The following is a 25,013-nucleotide window of genomic DNA, read 5'->3' as shown; positions in this document are numbered from 1 at the left end:
GTTTGCTTTGCGTTTTTAATTAGTTAGAAGTCCGCCGAGCGAACTTATTGGCTCAGCGCACGGTGGCGTCGCCGTAAAGAAGGTCAATGCTCCCAGGGCTCAATCAACTGTGCAGACAAGCGAAGAGCGTCGATCAGCAGCGGTGGCAACAAGTCGCCGCTAACGCCATCTCATAGGAACAATGTCACTCAATCACGCACCGCATGTAGCGCGCCCTGCTGCCGGCCGGTGGCATGAGGTACGCAGACACGCTTCGCGTACGTGATTTGAGCTGGGTTGCTGCGTGGACGCATTTGGTGCCAGTCCGTGCAATGCTTCTTGCGTGCACAAAATACATAAAACACTTTACACTGTAGCATCCTGGGAAAAATAATCTGATTAGCACATGTGTTGTGTTCCATGATAAGTGTCTCTCTAGCACGAATGTAAATTGTCACTGTTTATTCACTAGAGCGTTAACAATTCACACAACTGAAGTTTGTCACACTGTTTGAAAACTGTTCCCGGTTTGAATGACCACAACAAACGTGTCTCAACACTATCTGTTACACTTATTTAGTGCGGTTATACGCGTGTTTTTAATCAGGCATTTATTAAACGTCTCTGCTAACACAGTTTATTCGTAGCACTATAGAGTCACATCGTGTGGAATTGCAGTTCTATGTGTTGTCGATAACATATCGTCCCAACAATGTTTTTATCGAAGTTAGTCACAGTTTGTGCCTTAAAAGTAGCGTTTCTCTATGCTGCACTTCGCTATATTGCTTCGGGTGTGTGTAAAAGTGTATCACCCATGGGATTAGGGCACAAGAATAGGCTGAAGACGTCGATTCATCTCTCATCGGATGCTATACACAGCCCAAAACCGGTAAGTCCGAGCTACGCCATTGTTCATTACCTTTTTGTGTGGTTCTAAGTTTTATAAACGCTTCAAAGTGCACATTTTGCACTCGCCTGAGTGTCCCATGTTCACTTCATAGTGCATTTTATTGTCCTTCTGTCCATGTGGCACTATTTGCGAAACATATAAACAGTCACGTTTGCAAGTGTACATCTTATTTACAAGCGTGTCCCTGCTACGTGAATACAAGAAATCGATATCCAAAATACATTATTGTTTACATAATATATGCGTATTAAACTTGTTCACATTGAAACCATGCCTTCATAGAAATATCTTACTGCTATACAATTTTCACCAGCGGTCTGATTTAACATTCCTACCGAGTGGCTCATGTGTGCAACATCATTGTCAACACATACATGACGCCTCGACAATTCCCTGTTGCCCACTGCAAGTGAAATTCCTATTCACGGCAAACTAATAACGACCTCAGAGAGCAAAGCACGAGATATTCCCAAAGAAAGGGAAGCTAAAAACCGAAATTCGTGTTCGCGAAATTAAACATGCCTCAAAAACCGCAAGTGTCAAGTCTGTGTCTCGCCTAGCATAATCGGTTCATCTCATGGTCTTACAAAATTATGCATACAGCAAGGCACGTAAATGTTTCTTTACTACAATGTTATCTACGTCATAAATTGTGTTCACAGAAAAATGTATATAGATATATACAATAAACAAACATCAGTAAAAATGTTAATGCTCAGAAGTTAACTAAATACTTACTAAATATGAGTTCAAAAACTTAAAGCTATTATTTACATAGATCTGTGAATGTAATTATTTCTGTAGCACATTTCTGGTGCCAAATATGAGAATACGCTATTCATGTAGCAAATATGTCAATAAGAAATTTCCTAATAAAACATTCTTTAAATGACTCAATCAAGTTTTTTTTTAAATCCAAGTAAAATGAAACATTAATAGGAGTCAGCAACATGACTGCATGGTCATAGAGCTGTTTGCATAAAAGATAGAAATAGCAGTACATCTTAATGTAACTCTTTACAGATTTACGTACTGTATTTATGCCAGATACTGACAGTTTCCTTACTAGCAATATTTCTCACTTCATTTCAGTTCGTGTTTATTTTCTGTAAGCACTAAAGGTGCTACCTTTGTTCAGTTCATTAGTGACAGTGTCTGGATGACACTTATTACTCTAGGAATAAATATAAAATATACAAATAAAGAAGAAACAAAAGAAATACTTCACAGCTAAACACAGGAAACGAATACCAAAACTAGTAATAATCTCTGCATTGGACTAGTATGCACACTGTATGCACTACTGTCCTTTCTCAATTAATTAGTCAAATCCGGTTCATTTGTTTATGTACAACTTTACATTCTCTGTTTGTTCCTTTTATAGTCCATAGTCTGTCTCTCTTAACAAATACGAGGGTCACTCCAAAAGAAATGCACACTATTTTTGTAAAAATACAGTTTTCATTCTGCATGTGTGAAAGTTTTACAGTGTGTAGATACATCCTTCCTGCTTGTTTTCAAACTTAGTTCAACCTGTTCCCGTGAGTGGCGCCGTCATACCATGTCTTCAAGATGGCTGCTACCCTTGACGTTCGTCAGTAGCAACGTGCTGTCATAGAATTCCTGAGCTGTGAAAATTAGACAGTGGGAAACATCCACAAGAGGTTGAAAAAGGTTTATGGCGATGCTGCTGTCGATCGCAGTACAGTTAGTCGGTGGGCAAGCAGGTTACGTGATGAAAGCGATCACGGCAATATTGAGGATTTTCCTCGCAGCGGCAGGCCTCGTACTGCACACATTCCAGACAGTGTGCAGAGAGTTAACGAATTGGTGACTGCTGACAGACGCATCACAGTGAACGAATTGTCATGCTACGTTGGGATAGGGGTAGGAAGTGTTTGCAGAATACTGAAAGTGTTGGCGTTAAAAAATTTTGTTGTTGCATGACAATGCACAATGTCAGTCAAAAAACCATGGAAGCAATCACAAAACTCGGATGGTCAACACTGAAACACCCGTCATACAGTCCTGACCTGGCTCCATGTGACTATCATCTCTTTGGGAAACTGAAAGACTCTCTTTGTGGAACAAGGTTTGAAGATGATGACTCCCTTGTGCACGCTGCCAAACAGTGGCTCCAACAGGTTGGTCCAGAATTATGCCATGCAGGGATACAGGCACTGGTTCCAAGATGGTGTAAGGCAGTTGAGAGGGATGGAAATTATGTGGAGAAATGAAAATATTGTTCCTAAAGGATGTATCTACACACTGTAAAACTTTCAAACATGTAGAATAAAAGATGGATTAAAAAAATAGTATGTATTTCTTTTGGAGTGACCCTCGTATGTGAATACAAAATCCATGAGATAACACAGATAATAATAATAAGGAAAATAATACAAAATGCTGCATGCCCTTGTTTACATAGATAAATATAAATTCTGTTCATCATTGTACATGTTTCTTGAGATCATTTTGATGGTATAAGCCTTTGATCTTCCGAGATTCTGGGTAGGCTAGCAAGTAACTGCCTTCATAAAGAATGCGTACAATTTCGTATGGGAAGGTGTACAAAGTTTGCCACTTCTTGTTCCGCCTTAAAAGTAAGGAAGATTTTGGATGTGATCTCAGGAGGATACGATCTCCGACTTTATAGTTTTACACTTTGCCAAGCTTCTTATTATAAGCACGCTTCCTTGTCTGTGCAGCAGCATTAAGCGCTCGTCTGATTCGTTCCTCTCTGGATAATTCACCATCAGAGCGTTTCGGCAGAGGATTGACCCATTCATTCCTCTCTTTAGTATCGAACATAATAGCTGTGTAAGTTGCGTCTTTTTATGGGGAAAATTGTTTACCATGTGCTCAAATGGTGAAAAAATTCCACCCATTTGATTTGTTTATTCAGTATATATGTTCGAATGAACCTATTAAATTCCCGGATAATCCTTCTGTAGGATTTGATTCTGGATGGAAATTGCTTATTAGTATCTGGCAGATACCATTTCCCTTCAAGAAGTTTTTCCATCTCTTGCCAGTGAAATCTGATGCATTATGGGATAGAATAGCATCCAGCTTCCCAAACCTGGGAAATAAATGTTCTCGGAATCGTTTAATGATTGTCGCTGCTGTTGCTGACTTAGTGGTATACAAACGTACATATGTCAAGAAGAGGTCGTATAAGGCGCAATGTATTTGACACCTCCCCTCGCCTGAGGGTGGGGGCCGGAGACGTCAATGGCCACCACCTCTCCTGGTTTATTTGTGATAATTGGATGCAGTGCTATTTTATTGGGAAGACTAGAAGGCTTACTTCGGTGACAAACTTTACAGGTGCGAAGCAATTTATGCACACAACAGTGCAGATTCAATATGTAACAGTACGGCTCAATTTTTTTCTTACACTTTTCCACCCCAAAGTGCCCCCATGCGATATGGATGTACCATATCACATGTTCCTTACACCTGTCTGGTATGCAGACACACCATGACTCCGGTTGTTTGCGTTGGCGGCGAAAAAGCGCATCATTATCGTAAAGTGTTGTGACAGTTCGTGGTGTGGCCGCTCGGCAAGCGTACACTTGAGTTGGGCCCACCTGTCATCTGCATCCTGTAAATTAGCCATGTTCCTACACATTTCTAAATAGCACTGGCGGAGCAAAGTGTCTTTCATCAACATAATTTTGAAACTGGACATTTGTTCCACTAAGTCTGAATACTCAGGTAAATCTTGTGGTAAACGAGAGAGCGCGTCTGCTACGACGTTCACCCTACCACTTATATGCACAATTTCGTAATCATATTCCTGAAGTAGCAGCGTCCACCGCGCTAGGCGCTGATGCAACAATTTGCACGTTCGGAGAAAACAATGCACCTGGTGGTCACAATAAACTTTGATATGTTTATCATGGATGTAATAATTAAATTTCCTAAAAGACCACACAATGGCCAATGCCTCTAACACTGTAGCGGTGTAAGTTCTTTCACATTCAGTCAGTACTCGACTTCCAAAACTGATGAATTTGTACGTTATCTAGCCTTCTGTGTTGTCCTCCTGAAAGAGGCATGCTCCTAAACCAGAGCAGGAAGCATCAGTTGCTATGCAGAAATCTTTGATCATGTCAGGGTGATGCAGGATGTTCGCTGATTTCAAACTCTGTTTGATATTATCGAACGCCTGCTGGCATTTGCTTGACCAATGCCAAACCACATTCTTTTCCAGTAAATTTAAAAGATCAGGATCATTAATCGACTGATTGGGTGTAAAACGGCGAAAAAATGATGCAAGTCCATGGAAAGATTTAAGTCGCATTTTAGTGGCAGGTGCTGGTAACTTGCGAATTGCATCCATCTTTTCTGGATCAGATAATATGCCTGTGGGAGAAACAATGTGTCCAAGAAATTTTAATTTATCTCTAGCAAACTTCGATTTCTCTAAGTCGGCTGTTACGCCGAACTCAGAGAACGTCTTGAACACTCTATCTAGTGCATCCAGGTGCTCTTCCCATGTGGGCGTTGCGACTAGCAGATCGTCCACGTACAGTGTTACTGTTGTTGTTGTTGTGGTCTTCAGTCCTGAGACTGGTTTGATGCAGCTCTCCATGCTACTCTATCCTGTGCAAGCTTTTTCATCTCCCAGTACCTACTGCAACCTACATCCTTCTGAATCTGCTTAGTGTATTCATCTCTTGGTCTCCCTCTACGATTTTTACCCTCCACGCTGCCCTCCAATACTAAATTGGTGATCCCTTGATGCCTCAGAACATGTCCTACCAACCGATCCCTTCTTCTGGTCAAGTTGTGCCACAAACTTCTCATCTCCCCAATCCTATTCAATACTTCCTCATTAGTTATGTGATCTACCCACCTAATCTTCAGCATTCTTCTATAGCACCACATTTCGAAAGCTTCTATTCTCTTCTTGTCCAAACTATTTATCGTCCATGTTTCACTTCCATACATGGCTACACTCCATACGAATACTTTCAGAAACGACTTCCTGACACTTAAATCAATACTGGATGTTAACAAATTTCTCTTCTTCAGAAACGCTTTCCTTGCCATTGCCAGCCTACATTTTATATCCTCTCTACTTCGACCATCATCAGTTATTTTGCTCCCCAAATAGCAAAACTCCTTTACTACTTTAAGTGCCTCATTTCCTAATCTAATTCCCTCAGCATCACCCGACTTAATTAGACTACATTCCATTATCCTTGTTTTGCTTTTGTTGATGTTCATCTTATATCCTCCTTTCAAGACACTGTCCATTCCATTCAACTGCTCTTCCAAGTCCTTTGCTGTCTCTGACAGAATTACAATGTCATCGGCGAACCTCAAAGTTTTTATTTCTTCTCCATGAATTTTAATACCTACTCCTAATTTTTCTTTTGTTTCCTTTACTGCTTGCTCAATATACAGATTGAACAACATCGGGGAGAGGCTACAACCTTGTCTTACTCCCTTCCCGACCACTGCTTCCCTTTCATGTCCCTCGACTCTTATAACTGCCATCTGGTTTCTGTACAAATTGTAAATAGCCTTTCGCTCCCTGTATTTTACCCCTGCCACCTTTAGAATTTGAAAGAGAGAATTCCAGTCAACATTGTCAAAAGCTTTCTCTAAGTCTACAAATGCTAGAAACGTAGGTTTGCCTTTCCTTAATCTTTCTTCTAAGATAAGTCGTAAGGTCAGTATTGCCTCACGTGTTCCAGTGTTTCTACGGAATCCAAACTGATCTTCCCCGAGGTTGGCTTCTACTACTTTTTCCATTCGTCTGTACAGAATTCGTGTTAGTATCTTGCAGCTGTGACTTATTAAGCTGATAGTTCGATAATTTTCACATCTGTCAACACCTGCTTTCTTTGGGATTGGAATTATTATATTCTTCTTAAAATCTGAGGGTATTTCGCCTGTTTCATACATCTTGCTCACCAGATGGTAGAGTTTTGTCAGGACTGGCTCTCCCACGGCCGTCAGTAGTTCCAATGGAATGTTGTCTACTCCGGGGGCCTTGTTTCGACTCAGGTCTTTCAGTGCTCTGTCAAACTCTTCACGCAGTATCATATCTCCCATTTCATCTTCATCTACATCCTCTTCCATTTCCATAATATTGTCCTCAAGTACATCGCCCTTGTATAGACCCTCTATATACTCCTTCCACCTTTCTGCTTTCCCTTCTTTGCTTAGAACTGGGTTTCCATCTGAGCTCTTGATATTCATACAAGTCGTTCTCTTATCTCCAAAGGTCTCTTTAATTTTCCTGTAGGCGGTATCTATCTTACCCCTAGTGAGATATGCCTCTACATCCTTACATTTGTCCTCTAGCCATCTCTGCTTAGCCATTTTGCACTTCCTGTCGATTTCATTTTTGAGACGTTTGTATTCCTTTTTGCCTGTTTCAGTTACTGCATTTTTATATTTTCTCCTTTCATCAATTAAATTCAATATTTCTTCTGTTACCCAAGGATTTCTACTAGCCCTCGTCTTTTTACCTACTTGATCCTCTGCTGCCTTCACTACTTCATCCCTCAAAGCTACCCATTCTTCTTCTACTGTATTTATTTCCCCCATTCCTGTCAATTGCTCCCTTATGCTCTCCCTGAATCTCTGTACAACCTCTGGTTCTTTTAGTTTATCCAGGTCCCATCTCCTTAAATTCCCACCTTTTTGCAGTTTCTTCAGTTTTAATCTACAGGTCATAACCAATAGATTGTGGTCAGAGTCCACATCTGCCCCTGGAAATGTCTTACAATTTAAAACCTGGTTCCTAAATCTCTGTCTTACCATTATATAATCTATCTGATACCTTTTAGTATCTCCAGGGTTCTTCCATGTATACAACCTTCTTTCATGATTCTTAAACCAAGTGTTAGTTATCATTATGTTGTGTTCTGTGCAAAATTCTACAAGGCGGCTTCCTCTTTCATTTCTGTCCCCCAGTCCATATTCACCTACTATGTTTCCTTCTCTCCCTTTTCCTACACTCGAATTCCAGTCACCCATGACTATTAAATTTTCGTCTCCCTTCACAATCTGAATAATTTCTTTTATTTCATCATACATTTCTTCAATTTCTTCGTCATCTGCAGAGCTAGTTGGCATATAAACTTGTACTACTGTAGTAGGTGTGGGCTTCGTATCTATCTTGGCCACAATAATGCGTTCACTATGCTGTTTGTAGTAGCTTACCCGCATTCCTATTTTCCTATTCATTATTAAACCTACTCCTGCATTACCCCTATTTGATTTTGTGTTTATAACCCTGTAGTCACCTGACCAGAAGTCTTGTTCCTCCTGCCACCGAACTTCACTAATTCCCACTATATCTAACTTCAACCTACCCATTTCCCTTTTTAAATTTTCTAACCTACCTGCCCGATTAAGGGATCTGACATTCCACGCTCCGATCCGTAGAACGCCAGTTTTCTTTCTCCTGATAACGACATCCTCTTGAGTTACTATATCCAGAAATTCCGGCCCTACGACCATGGTTGATTCAAATGGCTCTGAGCACTGTGGGACTTAACTTCTGAGGTCATCAGTCCCCTAGAACCTAGGACTACTTAAACCTAACTAACCTAAGGACAGCACACACATCCATGCCCGAGGCAGGATTCGAACCTGCGACCGTAGCGGTCGTGAGGTTCCAGACTGTAGCGCCTTGAACCGCTCGGCCACCCATAGGACCATGTCCAGGGTGGAGATAAACAAGCTGGTGCTTACATTCTAAATTTCCTAAAAGACCACACAATGGCCAATGCCAATACCTAAATTGGTAAGACCTGTCAACAAAGACGAAAACAGTATACTTTCTAAATTCTTCTGCTAACTTCACTTGCCAGTACGAGTAGCATATGTCGAGCGATGAGATAAGTTCAGTACCCCATGAAATTTCTGCAATTGTTATTCTAAACTCTGGGGTCGAATCCTCACTGGGACAATTATCTTGTTGATTGACCTCACGTCCAGAACAAGGCGCACCTCTCCAACTGCTGTGCCCACCGCTAAGAGAGGGCTGCTGTGTGGGGAGAAAGATGGTTCGATGGTGCGCCACTGAATCATCTTATTAAGCTCCCGTTTGATGGCCTCCCGCTTAGACCACGGGACGAAGTAGGTTGCACGTGCAAAGGTCTTACGGAGGTATACATCCATCTGGTATTCATATCTTTTATGACGCCAGGCCTTCTGGAAAAGACCTGAACGTATATCTTCAAAAGTAAAAATAAATCTTCTCTTTGTTCTTCCGACAAAGACATTGCTTCCTCGGACTTACTCTGAACTGAGATCTACGTCTACGTCTACGTCATACTGCTGGTCATCCTGTTCATCTGGTGCGAGGCTACGGTACCTAGGATTGTCTTTCACCCATCGCTTCCTTTTATTTATGATTTTCACTTGAATACCATCAGACAGTCTGGTATACCGACCTTTTGTTTTAATTAGGTTCAGAATTTTTAATTCTCCTCCAATCCTCAAACGACATTGACCATGGGGAAGGTCGATAGCTACGTTCCTATCCCGCATATACTCAATGCCTACGAGACAGGACACTGTGAGGCCGCTCACGACGAGGAACGTGCATCTGCCGGCTCCGCTCTCGTATTTAATATCTACTTGCGCCTGTATCGTAACTCGTTGGCCTCCAGAGCCAATAGCACTGGATACCACACAATTCTGAACCGGTGACTTCAATACTTTTCGATGCTGAGTGATCATGTTGGAAAAAATTTGCTTCAATAACATTCACACTCGCGCCAGGATAAAAATGAGCGTTGTAGGAATACCTCCTACTACGGCTTGCACAGCAGCCTGTGCAAATTCACGATTCTGTTCGGAAGTTGTTCCATTATCAGTAAACAACTTCTGCCACATGTCCTGGTCGTCATTGTACCGGAGCATATGCACATGCTCTAGCACAGTTCTGCCCCCATTCCGTCTCGCTGCTGCCTTCAGGAAGCACAACTCAGCCGCACTTTCGTCCAGAACAGTAATTAATTTTTCTCGCATATTGGGTGGCAACTTTGCCTTTAACAGCCGGAGCACATCTTTCTATGCCACCGGATCGTCCCAATACCGAGTGAGATTGATGTATTTCACGAAATACCGGCGTAACCCTCCTATTTGCGAGTTGTACTGTTCAGGCGAAAAGATCTTTTTTCGTAATCTCTCGTGTACTCCTGCCGACCAATATTTCGAAAGGAATGCCTTTCCAAATTGACTATATGTATCATAATTCTCTATAGCTTCTGTCGCCCACAAGGCTCCATCGCCTTGGATGTGCCATGCTACGAACTGTATACGTTGTCGTTCGTTCCACGTTTTAGGAAGCACGTTCCTAAACGACCGGGTAAATACAACCGGGTGCACTGGCTTCTTATCTGGTATGAATAAGTGGTACTGTCGGTATTTTAATAGGCTCTCATACATTAAAATAGCCATCAAAGCATTGTCTGCCCCGATCGTTCTAGGCGATTGTTGTATGTCGGGGTGCTCTCTCTGATGATCTTCATAAATTGATTCTGCATTTTCCGGATCAGTTTCAGACCCGTCACGCATGTGTACACCGGGCTGCGGTACAGCACATGATTGTTGCGGTAATGTTTCCGCAACGCAATGAACGTCCTGGATTTGTGTCGCGATTTCTTCGCGCCACTTTGGTATTTCGTGCGTCGCAACCTGCTGAAGCTGCTCTATGTCGGTGGCTATTATTTTCTTCGTTTTATTTAACTCTGCGGCTTCTTGGCCGTTAGCGCTGGCTATGGCGCTCTTTACTTCGGATGTAAACCGATCACCTATCATTTTGTCGTTTTCTCTCAACCAGTCGTGGAATTCTTTATTTATAGTCTCACTTTGCTCAGCTGTTTTAGCAGTGGCAGCTGGATCTGGTTCGAGAGGTAAATTATTTACTACCTGTGCTAATTGCACAATGGATTCTTCCGTCTTCTTTTGCGCTCTTTGCACTCATTCTATCGTCTCTTCAGTGGTTATCTGTGCAGTTTGCACAGCACCCATTAATTTACTTACCGTTTCTGCCAGGTCTTTAGTGACCTTTTGCATTGCTGAGACTTCTTTTGCAATACTTTTGAAGCCCATATTCAATTTCGCTACTAGTGATTCATCGCGTTCTCTTTCCCTTTGTGCTTTCTCGCGTTCTTTTTCCTTTGCAGCTTGCGCTTCATCGCGTTCGTTCATCAAGTGCGCGATTTTGTCTAATAAAGCTGCAAAAGGGTCTGCAGCGGGTGCAGGGCTTTGTCCGGCATCCCCTGCAGAATGAGACCGCTCCATTATACCAACTGCTGTATTTTCTGGCTTAGTTCCAACTGCTACCGAGTCAGATGCAAGTTGCTAACATCGGCAACATCTTTGTCAGTAGTTTCTTGTACAGGGTCCATGTTTACGAATTTACCAATTTTGGTCATTTCCCAAACAACTATACCTAGAGATGGAACTCTCCTTCGATCTAATCTGAATAACCAAACGAACTTTATAGGCAGAATATGGAGTTACCTGAATGGCAGAATAACAAGCTACCTTTAACATAACACATGAAAATTTACTTGCAGCTGGCGTGTAGCTAATCAATAGCTCTAATTCTACGCCGCAGTGCAACAATAGCTGCACTATTCTACGCTGGCTGACCACAAAATGATGCGACTGTGCAGGGCAAAACTATTGCAATATACTGCGATGACAACAAGCTAGCAACCGTACCTGTTATGCAGAACTGCATCATGGAGTGGAGGTGAAGCTCATCATCTACGACAGGAATCAATTTTCCGCTTCAGCATCTGTTTCCCTAGTACATCACAGGTGCAGCTGGTTCATAAAGAATAAAACTAACAATAAATTAGTACATCTACATCTACATTCTACATTGATACTCCGCAAGCCACCCAACGGTGTGTGGCGGAGGGCACTTTACGTGCCACTGTCATCACCTCCCTTTCCTGTTCCAGTCGCGTATGGTTCGCGGGAAGAACGACTGTCTGAAAGCCTCCGTGCGCGCTCTAATCTCTCTAATTTTACATTCGTGATCTCCTCGGGAGGTATAAGTAGGGGGAAGCAATATATTCGATACCTCATCCAGAAACGCACCCTCTCGAAACCTGGCGAGCAAGCTACACCGCGATGCAGAGCGCCTCTCTTGCAGAGTCTGCCACTTGAGTTTATTAAACATCTCCGTAACGCTATCACGGTTACCAAATAACCCTGTGACGAAACGCGCCGCTCTTCTTTGGATCTTCTCTATCTCCTCCGTCAGACCGATCTGGTACGGATCCCACACTGATGAGCAATACTCAAGTATAGGTCGAACGAGTGTTTTGTAAGCCACCTCCTTTGTTGATGGACTACATTTTCTAAGCACTCTCCCAATGAATCTCAACCTGGTACCCGCCTTACCAACAATTAATTTTATATGATCATTCCACTTCAAATCGTTCCGCACGCATACTCCCAGATATTTTACAGATGTAACTGCTACCAGTGTTTGTTCCGCTATCATATAATCATACAATAAAGGATCCTTCTTTCTATGTATTCGCAATACATTACATTTGTCTATGTTAAGGGTCAGTTGCCACTCCCTGCACCAAGTGCCTATCCGCTACAGATCTTCCTGCATTTCGCTAAAATTTTCTAATGCTGCAACTTCTCTGTATACTACAGCATCATCCGCGAAAAGCCGCATGGAACTTCCGACACTATCTACTAAGTCATTTATATATATATTGTGAAAAGCAATGGTCCCTTAACACTCCCCTGTGGCACGCCAGAGGTTACTTTAACGTCTGTAGACGTCTCTCCATTGATGACAACATGCTGTGTTCTGTTTGCTAAAAACTCTTCAATCCAGCCACACAGCTGGTCTGATATTCCGTAGGCTCTTACTTTGTTTATCAGGCGACAGTGCGGAACTGTATCGAACGCCTTCCGGAAGTCAAGAAAAATAGCATCTACCTGGGAGCCTGTATCTAATATTTTCTGGGTCTCATGAACAAATAAGGCGAGTTGGGTCTCACACGATCGCTGTTTCCGGAATCCATGTTGATTCCTACAAAGTAGATTCTGGGTTTCCAGAAATGACATGATACGCGAGCAAAAAACATGTTCTAAAATTCTACAAGAGATCGACGTAAGAGATATAGGTCTATAGTTTTGCGCATCTGCTCGACGACCCTTCCTGAAGACTGGGACTATCTGTGCTCTTTTCCAATCATTTGGAACCCTCCGTTCCTCTAGAGACTTGCGGTACACGGCTGTTAGGAGGGGGGCAAGTTCTTTCGCGTACTCTGTGTAGAATCGAATTGGTATCCCGTCAGGTCCAGTGGACTTTCCTCTATTGAGTGATTTCAGTTGCTTTTCTATTCCTTGGACACTTATTTCGATGTCAGCCATTTTTTCGTTTGTGCGAGGATTTAGAGAAGGAACTGCAGTGCGGTCTTCCTCTGTGAAACAGCTTTGGAAAAAGGTGTTTAGTATTTCAGCTTTACGCGTGTCATCCTCTGTTTCAATGCCATCATCATCCTGTAGTGTCTGGATATGCTGTTTCGAGCCACTTACTGATTTAACGTAAGACCAGAACTTCCTAGGATTTTCTGTCAAGTCGGTACATAGAATTTCACTTTCGAATTCAATGAACGCTTCACGCATAGCCCTCCTTACGCTAACTTTGATATCGTTTAGCTTCTGTTTGTCTGAGAGGTTTTGGCTGCGTTTAAACTTGGAGTGGAGCTCTCTTTGCTTTCGCAGTAGTTTCCTAACTTTGTTGTTGTACCACGGTGGGTTTTTCCCGTCCCTCACAGTTTTACTCGGCACGTACCTGTCTAAAACGCATTTTACGATTGCCTTGAACTTTTTCCATAAACACTCAACATTGTCAGTGTCGGAACAGAAATTTTCGTTTTGATCTGTTAGGTAGTCTGAAGTCTGCCTTCTATTACTCTTGCTAAACAGATAAATCTTCCTCCTTTTTTTATATTCCTATTAACTTCCATATTCAGGGATGCTGCAACGGCCTTATGATCACTGATTCCCTGTTCTGCACTTAAAGAGTCGAAAAGTTCGGGTCTGTTATCAGTAGGTCCAAGATGTTATCTCCACGAGTCGGTTATCTGTTTAATTGCTCGAGATGATTTTCGGATAGTGCACTCAGTATAATGTCACTCGATGCTCTGTCCCTACCACCCGTCCTAAACATCTGAGTGTCCCAGTCTATATCTGGTAAATTGAAATCTCCACCTAAGACTATAACATGCTGAGAAAATTTATGTGAAATGTATTCCAAATTTTCTCTCAGTTGTTCTGCCACTAATGCTGCTGAGTCTGGAGGTCGGTAAAAGGAGCCAATTATTAACCTAGTTCGGTTGTTTAGTGTAACCTCCACCCATAATAATTCACAGGAACTATCCACTTCTACTTCACTACAGGATAAACTACTACTAACAGCGACGAACACTCCACCACCGGTTGCATGCAATCTATCCTTTCTAAACACCGTCTGTACCTTTGTAAAAATTTCGGCAGAATTTATCTCTGGCTTAAGCCAGCTTTCTGTACCCATAACGATTTCAGCTTCGGTGCTTTCTATCAGCGCTTGAAGTTCCGCTACTTTACCAACGCAGCTTCGACAGTTGACAATTACAATACCGATTGCTGTTTGGTCCCCGCATGTCCTGACTTTGCCCCGCACCCGTTGAGGCTGTTGTCCTTTCTGTACTTGCCCAAGGCCATCTAACCTAAAAAACCGCCCAGCCCACGCCACACAACCCCTGCTACCCGTGTAGCCGCATGTTGCGTGTAGTGGACTCCTGACCTATCCAGCGGAACCCGAAACCCCACCACCCTATGGCGCAAGTCGAGGAATCTGCAGCCCACATGGTCGCAGAACCGTCTCAGCCTCTGATTCAGACCCTCCACTCGGCTCTGTACCAAAGGTCCGCAGTCAGTCCTGTCGACGATGCTGCAGATGGTGAGCTCTGCTTTCATCCCGCTAGCGAGACTGGCAGTCTTCACCAAATCAGATAGCCGCCGGAAGCCAGAGAGGATTTCCTCCGATCCATAGCGACACACATAATTGCTGCCGACATGAGCGACCACCTGCAGATGGGTGCACCCTGTACCCTTCATGGCATCCGGAAGGACCCTTTCCACATCTGGAATGACTCCCCCCGGTATGCACACGGAGTGCACATTGGTTTTCTTCCCCTCTCTTGCTGCCATTTCCCTAAGGGGCCCCATTACGCGCCTGACGTTGGAGCTCCCAACTACCAGTAAGCCCACCCTTTGCAACTGCCCGGATCTTGCAGACTGAGGGGCAACCTCTGGAACAGGACAAGCAGCCATGTCAGGCCGAAGATCAGTATCAGCCTGAGACAGAGCCTGAAACCGGTTCGTCAGACAAACTGGAGAGGCTTTCCATTCAGCCCTCCGGAATGTCTTTCGCCCCCTGCCACACCTTGAGACGACCTCCCACTCTACCACAGGTGAGGGATCAGCCTCAATGCGGGCAGTATCCCGGGCAACCACAGTCGTAGTCCGATCAGGGGATGCGTGGGACGAGCTGGCCGTCCCCGACAAACCCCCATCTGGACCCCCACAGTGATGCCCATTGGCAACAGCCTCAAGCTGTGTGACCGAAGCCAACACTGCCTGAAGCTGGGAGCGAAGGGATGCCAACTCAGCCTGCATCCGAACACAGCAGTTGCAGTCCCTATCCATGCTAAAAACTGTCTTGCAAAGAACGTCTGAACTAATCTACAGAGAGCGCAAACAAATCGATAAAATTTAAACGGTTATTAAAATACAAGATTGCCTAGTAAATGCAGTAATGCTGCTACTTGCGCACTGCTGACACTGCTCGGCGGCGGAAGGAGACTAAGCGAAATTACACTATTCAGGTACTAAAAACGCGATGCTACACTCTCAAATACTATAATACGCCCGAAATTTATGAATTAAACAATGCAAGTACCAAAAACACGCAAAGAAATTAAGAATTAAACTATGTAACAAACGAGTGAGCTAGGAGTATACGACTTGCTGCTCAGCTGCTTATCCAACGGCGGCAGGGAGCACACTGACTGACCAACCGACACTGGCCGTTCAAAACAAAAACAGTAGACAAACGACTACGCGAATTTACACTATTCAGGTACTAAAACGCGATGCTACAACTATCAAATACTATAATACGCCCGAAATTTATGAATTAAACAATGCAAGTACCAAAAACACGCAAAGAAATTAAGAATTAAACTATGTAACAAATGAGTGAGCTAGGAGTATACGACTTGCTGCTCAGCTGCTTATCCAACGGCGGCAGGGAGCACACTGACGCCCCACGTTGGGCTCCAGTTGAATCACTACTCTATGTGATCATAAGTATCCGGACACCCCCAAAAATATGTTTTTCATATTAGGTGCATTGTGCTGCCACCTACTGCTGGGTACACCATATGGGCGACCTCAATAATCGTTAAACGTCTTGAGAGAGCGGAATGGGGCGCTCCGCCGAACTCACGGATTTCGAACGTGGTCAGGTAATTGGGTGGCAATTGTGTCATACGTCTGTACGCGAGATTTCCACACTCCTAAACATCCCTAGGTCAACTGTTTCCGATGTGATAGTGAAGTGAAAACGTGAAGAGACACGAACTGCATAAAAGCGTACAGGCGGACCTCGTGTGTTGACTGACAGTGACCGCCGACAGTTGAAGAGGGTCATAATGTGTAATATGCAGACATCTACCCAGACCATCACACAGGAATTCCAGACTGCATCAGGATCCACTGCACGTACTGTGACAGTTAGGCGGGAGGTGAGAGAACGGATGATGTTTGATGTGTCGGCAGCTGGGCCAACACCTTGTAGTTCGAGATGGCTGAAAATGCACGCTAGACTAACGCAGACGGGCGTGAAGTACTGGAACAGGCTACGTAATTAATACTATGAAGAAAAGTATGTAGCTGGATTAATACTTATCTTTAATCAATCATTGTGGTACATCGCTCTTGACGATACACAGGAGACTTTAATTACAATCACTGTAAGGCTAATGGCGCCTTGCTAGTTCGTAGCCATTAACTTAGCTGAAGGCTATTCTGTCTCTCGGCTAATGAGAGAGAAAGGCTTCGTACATCTAGTCGCTAGCTAGGTCGTCCGTACAACTGGGACGAGTGCTTGTTCGTATCACGAGACCTGCCTTGTGGTGGCACTAGGTCTGCGATTACACAGTGGCGACACGCGGGTCCGACATGTACTAAATGGACCGCGGCCGATTTAATCTACCACCTAGCAAGTGTGGTGTCTGGCGGTGACACCACAATGTTAAAAAGAAGGTAGCGCCAAAGCTTTTTAATCAGTAATGATATTTTTCAATGGAGAATGTCAATTAATAGTGCATCAAACAAGAGAAATGTTCATTTGCTGTGCTTATCCCACATAAACTGTTGTATTTAACACAGCCCAAGTGTTAATTTCTGTGACTTCACTAAATAATTATACCAGACAAACTTGTTCAGCATAAGTAGTCTCATAATCTAAACAGTGAACCTGAATTTTCTTCTCAGATATTCTCTTGTGTGCAAAGGCTGATGCTCGTCAAAAAAGGGTTTCATACATTTGTTTCTACATGATAGTGTGGAGAACCAGATTATCTCTTTATAACACACTGTGTAGATGCAGAAACACTTCATTGTTCCAGCACCTCCCCTCTTAAATTCTGTACACAGCATGAAATCATTCCTAGGCAAAAGCTATGTGTAAGGAGCTAATGAGGTCGAAAGTGAAATTAATTTATTCAAATGACCTGAAGGAATCCTCCCATAATCAACATAGATAAGTAAAGTCATGCTGCATCAATTATTCCTAGAACATAACTACCATTAACCATCAACGACACTGAAATAAAAATATTGTACAACTCAGTAAACCAGACAAAGTGAGATGTTCACAAACTACTGCCTTATATATTCACATAACTGATAACATTTACTTCATATGCGTATTCAATTACTTTCGGAGTTATGGCTGAATAATGGAAACTGAAAACTAAGTTAGCTATCCCTCCCTCCAAGGACCCACAAATACATCTTGCTTGTGATACATACAGGAATATTTCAGTTACATTATACTACTGTGAAACACTGTTCAATAACACCAATCATTTAGGCCTATCTTTACACCAGTTAAATTAATGTTACTTTTAATTTTATACATGATGAAGACAGAATGTGAGTTACTCAACACATCGATTATCGGCGATACGTATGTATTAAACTGAAATGTGAACTTGAAATCTAAGAATTTAATTCTTTGAATTAACACACGTTTTGCAAATGTTTTGGGTGTGTAGGAAAAACTGATGGTACAGCATTTTCTTGGAGCCGTACTGTTGAAAGAGAAATTTGGTCTATGTCCTCTTCTTGAAAATGCTGAGAACATATAGTGCTCCATTTAGACGCACACCAATTCTTCCTCCTCACAGCATTCTCCCATAGAGCTTTCCAACTTTCATTTCGGATTAAGATGGCTACCCTCGGCTTCACATAGCTTCACAGCTGTGACGTCCCTTTATTCTTACCTCCATGGTTCTTACTAGGCCTGGTAGGAAATATCAGAGGCATGAACTGCATCAGATGTTGAGCCACCACTGTGTAGGACATGGAGATACCACACACTCATGTGAGACAGTACTATTAGCACCTAATAGAATTTTAAAGTGGTCCTACTGTGGTCATCATTTGGCCAACTGGTTTTATGATACAATATCCAGATTTAATTTTATCCACTGTTGTCAGTGTCTCTTCTGTGACTGTATTACATATAAAAGACAGATCAACTGCCTTCAATCACAATTAGAAAAAACCTTATTAAACGCAAAAAGCTAACAGTACCAGAGATTCCAGAGTTAGTTGATTTGCTTGAACTACTACTACACTGTAACTACTTCTCATTTAATAAAGAAATATGCCAACAGAAAGGTGACTTAGCTATGGGTAACAAAATGTCAAGTGGCTGACATATTCATCAACCACATAAATATTAAATTTCTTAAAGGGAAAAATAAACTTGCTCAAAAAATTGTTTATTACGGAAGATTTGTGGATGACACTCTACTCCTATATGATGGTATAAAAGATGAACTTTATGAAGTTCTTGTAATATTCAGTTCACTCCACACTAAGTGGCTGACATATTCATCAACCACATAAATAAGAAATTTCTTAAAAGGAAAAATAAACTTGCTCAAAAAATTGTTTATTACAGAAGATTTGTGGATGACACTCTACTCCTATATGATGGTATAAAAGATGAACTTTATGAAGTTCTTATAATTTTCAGTTCACTCCACACTAAAATAAAGTTTAACTAAATGTGAAACATATCAGTCCATAAATTTCTTGGACCTCAAAATCATTAATGAACAGCAAGAACATAATTTTTACATTTACAGGAAACTGGCATACAATAACATCACAATACATTAATCATCACACCATTCAGATACACACAAGTAAGCTGCATTTAGATCGATGTTGAATGGTCACTCATTACCTTTAAAACTCAAAGCATTAACACATGAAATTGATATAATCAGAGTAACTGCCATAAATAGTGGGTATTCAAAAAAATCAATTGACAAAGCACACATCTTCACAAATTTTCCCTATTTAGGCACATCATCACAAAAGATCGCTAACTTATTTAGAAATAACAAATTTAAAATATCCTTCTCTGCAAACAACAAACTTGGAGACCACTTACCTCATACAGTAAACAAAGATAACCCAGCAACAGAACACAGTGGCATATATAAATTACAATGCAATGGTTGCCCAGCATTTTGCATAGGCAAAACAGAAAGAACTTCCCCGTACTTGTTAGAATGAACACACTGATATTTTTAGACTTAACTACTTAGACAAATCAACAATACATGTACCTTAATGGACAGAAACTAAGTGACAAATGCAACAACTTAATTATACTCCACACAGAAAACCATGGTAAAAATTTTGATCTGCTACACCAATTAGAAATAATGTTACACCAAAAAAATCTTCTGAAAACCTCTTGAATGAACAAACAGAGTTTACAGTTAAAGTTTTTTCAGTAAGTTTAAAAGTTTGTTTTCCCTAAATAAACAAATATTTAATAGTGTAACCATTTGATAACATACAGTCACATTTGACATATTAACAAATATTTCTTTTATAAATGATATCTATTTATGGTTAATACTTTAACAGCTTTGTACCTTTTTTGAAATAGTAACACCTGTGTATTTATAGAAGTGCAGTATCTTCACATTTGAAATTCTTTGACTTGTGTTTATAAATGTGTTGTACAATGGAAAGTGTGTACATAAACATGTCTATTAATACTGTACTTCAAAACCCTGTATTCACTGCTATAAACAGTAAGTTATTTTGCAATTTGACTTAGCTTTGTAAACTTATATTCACAAGGTGCCACTTAAATATAGCAATGTAATTTTACCAGGAAATAATTAATCTAAATCTGAAAAAAATGATATAGACTGTCAAAGCACATGACAATGGTCCCTCAGTGGTCAGAATGCATCATGACTGTAGGAGATTGTACTTCATTTTATGAATATACAGATTTTTGGGACATTCATATGTGACAGTGGCCAGATGCTGGATTGCATGAGAACATGAGAGTAGTCATACTCATCATCAAGGCCCCGGTTAACCATGTCTGAACACCACAAGGGAGAATCACCATATTGCGCACCAGTCACATTGTACCATGCTGGGGTGGAGTGAATGGTGCAAGGTCCCGGTTAACCACATCTGAACACCACAAGGGAGAATCACCATATTGCGCACCAGTCACATTGTACCATGCTGGAGGTGGAGAGAATGGTGGTGACAGGCTGTTGGGTTCTGGGCAAGCACTTTTACCAGTTACAAAGAGCTTTTATTGATTTTGATACATGATGTATTGAGGCAGGTACACCTCTCCCTGTTGCCCTGGCTGGTGGTGATGGATGGGCAGTGGCTTCCACCCATAGCTGCTGAGCCAGTGTTCTGGCTGGATAACGTGTGGAATCCCATCATCTCTGAGATTTGCTACAGGCATGAGTGACAATGCTGAAGAGGGCTGAGAATATCTTCATCAGTCTTCACTGGTTCACCTGAAGATGACTGGCAGGTGTCCAGTTGAAATATCATGGAATAAAGTTTACGATGACCGACTGCAATCCCGAACAATCTTTGAACATGTTGCACTTGATGGACAGCTTCCTGCAAACTCATTAACTCCACTCTTGCATCCCAGATACTAATCCCAGGGACTGCTATAGCCTCATCATCATTAGTCTTGCATTTAGTATTTGCATTCGAGATTGTACCACTTCCAAATCCCACTTCAGAGTGTTAGCCGAGGCCCTGACATAATTCGTTAGTCAGTTCCCAGAGCATGCATGTGTTGTTTAACATGCCATTCTCCAAGGTTGCAGTGTAAGGAAGTCTCCTCCATGATTACTCTAATTGCCTAACCCCCTAGTGGCTTTTACCATTTCATTTAACTAGTTTATGTCCCATGTGCCTGCTGTCCCAGTGATGGCCTTTAATATTCTGCCCTCAGCATCTACCCATCCCCTTTTCACTCCCATTGATGTGTGAAGAACCACTCCAGTGACCTCCTGCATCTATTCCTTTAATCATGCATATGCCCCAAGTAAATTCCTGTGCTCTTTTGAGATCTCTTTCAGCCTTCAGCTATTAAACCACTAACTGTTATATCCCTCAAGACACTTCCTCCAGGCTCCTAATTTCATTCCACAAGTCATACATATTGAACACTGAATATAATGACCACCTGTGGCTAGATAAGACCATGTCTGGTTGGCTGGGAAATGAAAGTCCCCCACCCAGGCGATTATTCTGCAGTGCCCTCACTCTGCCCAAGTGAAAAGGTAAAGTACCACCAAAACTACCATTCTTCATCTTCAGACTTTCTCCTGTAAGACGGAGACCAATATCACCTTCCTTCCCCTCAGAAGTCTTCTATCTCCAAACAGCATGTCTCAAAACACTTATGATGAAATCTACTCTAACACAAACACATAACTTCATCTAAAATGACAGTAATACCATATACTATACACAAAAGAAAAAATGACAAAACCAAACCACATATCAATTAATTCCTTGGCATCAATGCATAAAGAGTATGAGGTTTCTGGATCTCTCTCTCCTGTCACTCAACCTTCTGTTTCTTCTTTTTTGCCTATGTCCTCACTTTTGCCAGTGACTCTCTTGAAATTGCCAACAGTGCACCCTTAAATGGTCAAAGATGCCCAACATGCACAATTATTGTCCTTATTGGCAGCTGCAGCTTCACATTTACTGGTGACATACTTTCAATTACTTGGTACAGGCTCTGGTACTTTGTTACAAACTTCTTCAACTTTCCATTCACGGTATATGGGCTTGACAACATCACCCATTGGCCTACTTTATACTAACATAATGTTCCCACTTGCTTCACCACCCCTTCCTGCTTCTCCAGTGCCTCAGTGCTTGCTCACTGGACCTTTCTCCACACTTCCCTCACTGTTCTAGCAAACTCCCCTTTCTTGCTTCTTTTCTGGCTGATAATGTCAAAAGACAACATCATCTTCTTTTCTGTACAACCACTTAAATGGCAGCAACACTGTGCAAGTGTGTACTTTGGAGTTGTATGCACTCCTACAAAGGATAGATATGTGTCCCAATCTGAATGGTAGGCATTCATGTAATAACTAAGAATCTTCCCAATTGTCTAATGAATTTGTTCCATCATTCCGTTAGCTTGTGAATGAAGTGGACTGATTCTCAATTTTTTCACATTTAGTAATTGACACAACTCTCTCGTCAGGTCTGACATGAAAGAAGTCTGTCAGTTAGTTAGATACATGTTCCATTGGCTATTTGAATGACTCTTTTGTTGAATTAACATGGAATAAGGCAGTTTGCTGGATATGTGTACATTAGTAGTGTTAACATTAATGAACATATTATTTTTTTCAGTCCTGCTCATACAATTACAACTGATTTTTTTAACTGGCTACCAGTTTTTAAGTACAAATTCATCAATGGAATAGAAGGAGCCATCAAGGAGAAATGATTTTGAATTACATTTAAAACTTGCATCACTACCTAACAGCCATTTGATGTTATTTAGAAAATGATCAAAAAATTATTTTCTTTCATACTGAACTCCTTTCTGAGCCACTGACAACTTTAAAAATGAGTAAGAAAAGTCATTTTTCCATCTAGTGCTGTAGGTATGAACTTCACTGTTCTTCTCAGATTGTGATGGCTTATTTCTGACTAATTTCATTAGCAAATATATGTATTGTGAGAGCACAGTTAAAATGCCTAGCTCCTCGAAGATGTACCTACATGACATCTGTAGGTGGATATCATAGATTCTTACTGCTCATTTCTGTACAATCATTACTTCCTTTCTAAGTAATGAGTTACCCCCCAAGATTATTCTGTATGACATTACTGACTGGAAATATGCAAAATATGTCAGCAAGTTGATACATTTGTTTCCAAGATTAGCAATTATATAAAGAAATGATAATTAAATCAAGACCCTAAGCTGTCGACAAGTGTTGATAGACGCCAACAAGAACAGTTGAAAATGTGTGCCCTGACCATGGCTCGAACCAGAGATCTCCTGCTTACATGGGAAATGCTCTATCCATCTGAACCACCGAGCGCACAGAGGATAGTGCAACTGCAGGGATTTATCCCTTGCACGCTCCTCCTGAGACCCTGGTGTACTACATTCATAGTGCCCCTGTCCATTACACTCATTACTCGCAGCAGACAATCTTACTGAGTCCCGTAAGAGTTCAGGCAATGCGTGTGCATCCAGCACAGAAGAAGAAGGTCAATGGCTGGTTAGCCTTAACTATATGAAGGAGGTCCCGGTTTTGAGTGGAAGTCGGGGCACACATTTTCAGCTGTCCCTGTTGATGTATACCAATGCCTGTCAACAGCTTAGGGTCTTGATTTAATTATCATTTCATTCTCAGAGAGCTGCATTGTAACTGATGGTATCTGTTCTTTCAGACATGTCCGAAAGTACAGATACCATCATCATATTGTTAAAGATTTTCAGAGAACCACTAAATAATTCCTTGGAAAATATTGTTTACCAACTCTTCTATTTCTTTATCTCTAATGGGACTAGTATCACCAGCAAAAAGTACCAATTCTGCTTGTTGAATGTTAAGTGAAAGATCATCACATATACACACATCAAAAAAAGTTTTGCATCACCTCGGTTCGGAGAGTTTCGGAACCTGTACAGAAAATTGGGATAGAGATATACATAAACATCCTTTCCGCCCTTTTTATGCTCATGACAACCACACATTGCATGTACCATACAGCGAGACCTTCAGAAGTGATGGTCCAGATTGCTGTACACACCAGTACATCTAGTAGCCAGTAGCACGTCCTCTTGCATTGATGCATGCTTGTATTCATCGCGGCATACTATCCACAAGTTCACCGAGGCACTGTTGGTCCAGATTGTCCCACTTCTCAACAGCAATTCATCGTAGATCCCTCAGAATGGTTGGTGGGTCGCGTTGTTCATGAACAGTCCTTCTCAATCTATCCCAGTCATGTTCGATAGGGTTCGTGTCTGGAGAACATGATGGCCACTTTAGTTGAGCGATGTTATCCTGAAGGAAGTCATACACAAGATGTGCACAGTGGAGGCGTGAATTCTTGTCCATGAGGATGAATGCCTCGCCAATATCCTTCTGATATGGTTGCACTATTGGTCAGAGGATGGCATTCACGTATCGTACAGCCATTACGGCACCTTCCATGACCACCAGGGGCATACATTGGCCCCACATAATGCCAGCCCAAAACACTGGGGAACCTCCACGTTGCTGCACTTGCTGGACAGTGCGTGTAAGGTGTTCAGCCCGACCGGGTTGTCCCCAAACACGTCTCCGACGATTGTCTGGTTGAAGGCATATGCGACACTCATCAGTGAAGAGAATGTGATGCCAATCCTGAGCAGTCCATTTGGCATGTTGTTGAGCCCATCTGTACCATGCTGCATGGTATCGTGGTTGCA

General features: G+C 41.9%; 1 protein-coding gene across 1 annotated transcript in view; it reads left to right on the top strand.

Annotated features, from left to right (window-relative positions):
* Positions 1-237: 237 nt before the first annotated feature.
* Positions 238-25,013, top strand: part of LOC126471614 (uncharacterized) — a 75,742-nt gene continuing 50,966 nt past the window's right edge. Inside the window, exon 1 of the mRNA XM_050099854.1 lies at positions 238-868. The gene's annotated coding sequence lies outside the window, so the exon portion shown is untranslated. The remainder of the gene's footprint in view (positions 869-25,013) is intronic.

This window comes from Schistocerca serialis, chromosome 3 (assembly GCF_023864345.2).
Source record: "Schistocerca serialis cubense isolate TAMUIC-IGC-003099 chromosome 3, iqSchSeri2.2, whole genome shotgun sequence".
NCBI classification, from domain to species: Eukaryota; Metazoa; Arthropoda; class Insecta; order Orthoptera; family Acrididae; genus Schistocerca; species Schistocerca serialis.
The sequence above is the reverse complement of the archived record's forward strand: the minus strand, read 5'-3'. Positions and strand labels throughout refer to the sequence as shown.